The sequence below is a fragment of the Acinonyx jubatus genome, chromosome E3, assembly GCF_027475565.1.
Source record: "Acinonyx jubatus isolate Ajub_Pintada_27869175 chromosome E3, VMU_Ajub_asm_v1.0, whole genome shotgun sequence".
Lineage (NCBI taxonomy): Eukaryota > Metazoa > Chordata > Mammalia > Carnivora > Felidae > Acinonyx > Acinonyx jubatus.
The window spans coordinates 26,465-30,603 of NC_069398.1; positions in this window are offsets into that span (position 1 = coordinate 26,465).

Genomic DNA, 4,139 nt, shown 5'->3' on the forward strand with positions numbered 1-4,139 from the left:
TGCGATTGAACAAAGTCCAAATTGATAATTCTGCCTGAGCTCCGCTGTGGATCAAAACACCTGGAATGTAACAAGATGTCATGTTTTACATGATGGAAAGTTCTGGAAATGGATGGTGGTGATGGTGGTACAACCTTGTGAATGCATTCAATGCCACTGAACTGTACACTGTAAAATGGTAAAAATGGTAAATTTTATGTCATGCATATGTTACCATGATAAAAATAAGTCAAACCATGTGAAATATTTTGGACTTTTATATCAATTCCGCTATTGTGAAGATTTGGGAAACAAATTAGATTGGTGCTTTCCTTTGCTCAGTATATTCTGTTTTTATAGGGAGAACAAATTATTGTGAATTATGACTACAAACGCAGCCACCATGGATTGAGGGCTTGTGAGGACTAGGAACTGTATATACATTATCTACTCCATTTAACTAAAAAAAATCCTAGGTAGGTTATTAGTTGGAAATGCCCATAAGAAATAAAAAAAGAATACTGTGGCTAAATACACATAGGATAACACCATTTTAACCATTTGAAAGTGTACAAATTCAGTGACATTTGGTGCATTCACAATGTTGTAAAGCTATTATCTCTATGTAATTACAGAACTTTTTCATCCCATCAAAAGGAAATCCTATACCCATTAGCAGTCACTCCTCATTCTTCCCTTGCTCAGTCTTTGGCAACCACTAATCTGCTCTTTGTCTGAATTTGCCTCGCCTGGACATTTCATACATGGAATCATAAAGTATGTGACCTTTTGTGTTTGGCTTCTCTCACTGAGCATGATGTTTTCAAGGTTCATCCGTGTTGTTATATGCATCAACATTTCATTCTATTCATGGCTTATTAGTGTTCTACTGTATGGATATGCCACTTTTTATACATCCACTCACCAGCTGATTGACATTTGGGTTGTTTCCACCTTTTGGCTATTGTGAATAGTGCTACTATGAATATTTGTTTGAATACCCTCTGCTTTCCACTAAATTTTTACAACATATCTATCAGGTGGTTTTTACTTATTATCTGCTGCATAAATAGTTCAGAGAGACTATGAACCACTTCAAGGTACTACAGCAGATGTGAGGCTGGAACTTCAGTTTTTATACTTGGCTACATGTTTGCTGGGCATGGGAGGGGTGTATTAAATTTCCCAAGGGAACAAATTGCTTTGTATACTATTCTTTTTTTTAAAGCATACTATTTTTTAATGTTTATTTTATTTATTTTTGAAGGGTGGGGAGGGGCAAAGAAAGAGACAGAATCAGAAGCAGGCTTCAGGCTCCAAGTTCTGAGCTGTAGCGTAGAGACTGATGTGGGGCTCAAACTCATGAACCATGAGCTGAAGTCAGCCACTTAACTGACTGAGCCACCCAGGTGCCCCACACCCCACATTTGTTGAGCACATTTTCTATCCTAGGGGTAAGAGACACAGAAAAATAGATGCAGAGGTTGCCTGTGGGTGGCTCAGAGTCCAGGGGACAGGCAGACAAGTAAAGTATTACATGCAATGGAAGGGCCCTGCTGGAGGTGTGCATGGGAAGTGATGTGGGAGCAGAGATAGAGGGTCCCAACCTGGAGAAGCTGGGTAGGGGAGGGCTCCTTGGAGGAGGTGGTGCTAGGTTTGAGTTTTGCAGGCTGTGTGGAATTAACTGTTGGAAGAACCATCGCTCAGCCATCCTTCTGGATATGACAGCATCTGCTTCTGACCTCTTCCTGTAGGTATATGGATGACATTTACCTTTGCTCTTTTAGAAAGATCTTTGCATTGTGTAAAGATGTCACCAATGGGTTTTTCTGTGACAGGAGTTGAAGGTCTGCTCAGGTATTTAGGGGAAGTTTTTGGAAGATTTTTATCTTGACATGGGGGACTGAAGGCTGGATATCAGACCCCACATCAATGACTCATTTCCCCCTTGCTGAAATTGCCTGGAATTCTGTTCCAGGTATTTGCTTAGGTTGAATCTTCGGGGTGAAGAGGTGGTGTGTTGGAGGAGCTCCATTGTGTATTTGCATAACTTGGCTTTTCCTATTAATTAGCGTGGTGTTTTGCTATTTGAGGGATTTCCATAGAATTTTGTGATGAGTGTGCAGCATTATGGTTGAGTGTGTTTTGAAGTTTTCCAGGTTGAGTGTGTTTTGAAGTTTGGGTTCATATCTTGACTCTGCCACTTACTGTCTGTGACACCTTGGCACAAGTCCCTTAACTTCCCTATTATTTCTGTTTTCTTCTCTGTAAAAAGGAATAATGATGTATTTTCTAAGTTTGTGAGACTTTGATGAGATACTGTACATTGGTAGGAATGCTTACTGCTCATGGACTATCCATCTTCTCCCCCTCATTTCCCAGCCCCCTTAGAATTATAACCAATGTACTATGAGTGGAAGCCACATGCATGACTTCCAGCCTGAAGGTGTCTAGAGCTGGTGCCTGACCATCCCATTCTCTTATCCCCTGCCACCCCATTAACTGGAAGTCTTGTGTTGAGGTGTTAGGCTTCCCATAATTCTGGGTCTCTGAGTGACCCTATGGAGCATATTCCCCAGCCAACCTATGGTGCACATGGAGTGCGGGAAGTCAGCCTTTGTTGCCAGGCCATTGAGATTTTGGGGGTTAATTTGTTGCTGTGGCATAACCAGTGTATCATGGCTAATACAGCAGGTAAAGTACTTATGTTGGTCCCTAACAATGTAAGTGCTCAACAGATGTTGGTTACTTGTAGCATGATGATAAATTGCCACTAAAAATTTTGTTATCTGATCTGATGATGCCAATGATTCTATTTTGTGCTTGGACAAACTGGACTTGGCGTTCCTTCCCACATGTGGCAGGGACAGATGATTGAGGGACAGTAAAGCATTATTATCTTTAGTTTGTGTCCCTGGGTACCCTTGGTGGCAATGAACAATGTATGCTACTCTGAGAAAGCCGGACCCAGAGGAGAATTGCTGTTGATCCCAGAATTGGGACTGTGCAAGGAGAGAATATTGAGTCTTGGTGTGTAGATTCTCCAAGGGAATTATAATACTTGTAGTAAGTGGTTTGGCCCTTTGAGAATTGTATACAATTGTATAATTGTAATCACTTAGGCCCTTTTTGGGACAATCTGTATGCATCTCTGTATTCTGGAAGCACAGAAAAAATAGCTTTCAATAATGCAACAAACAGTCTGCCATGTCCACTGAAACATCCCTGAAGTGCCACATTTGGTGTAATCAGCAGAATTTGGTGGAGGTAGTTGACTAGAGAAAATTCTCATTATGGTCAATATGATGCTTATGGTTATAGCAGTGTCTTGTTTTCTCTTTGGTAAGTTCGGGTTTGAAAGGCATAAATCCATCACTTGTTTATCAAATATTTATTGAGCACTTTGAATGGGGTGGAGGATGAAATATGGAGGAGAGAGTAAATCTCTTCTTGCCAGTATGTTTTCAAGCTTCCTAGTATTCAGCTCTGAGGCATGCAGGCTTGAGGGTCCCACAGTTCCAGAAGCAGCTTCCAGCCATGTCCTCTTGATTGTGCCATACTTCCTTGCAAGTCCAGTAGAGCCATTTCTGGCTCTTACTGTCTTTTGAATGGTTCATATATCAGTTATGGAAACTTTTATGAAATTTCAGGGTGTTGTGTCAAACCTAAGGATACCATTAAACTTTGTGAAGTTATAAGAATATCATTAAACTTTTTAAAGAAATCTGTATATTTATGACATAGTTAATGGAGTGGAGATGGGGAATTCCAAACACATTTTGGGAATTATCCCAGAAGGAGGTAATAGATAGAACTCTTGGTTGAAAGTGGCAAAAACCCATATATTATTAGTTTAGGTAAGAAGAGGGACCATGTTTGAGTCTGGTTTCACCCTGGAGCAGACCCTGAAACAAGGATGGGGGTACAAGAGTTTATTTGAGAGATAATCCCAGGAAGCACCACTAGGGGAGTGGGGAAGTGATTCAAGGAAGGGAAGGGGGCCAACATGGGGTGTTTCAGTCTTGGGTACATGCAGTGCTAGAATGATGAGTACGAATATGCTATGGGCATGGCCTCTGCTATGGGTTTTTTAGGGAATGATTTCCCATGTCACTGAAATCATCCTGCAGAAAGGCAGGGATTCAGCTGAGTTTCACAAG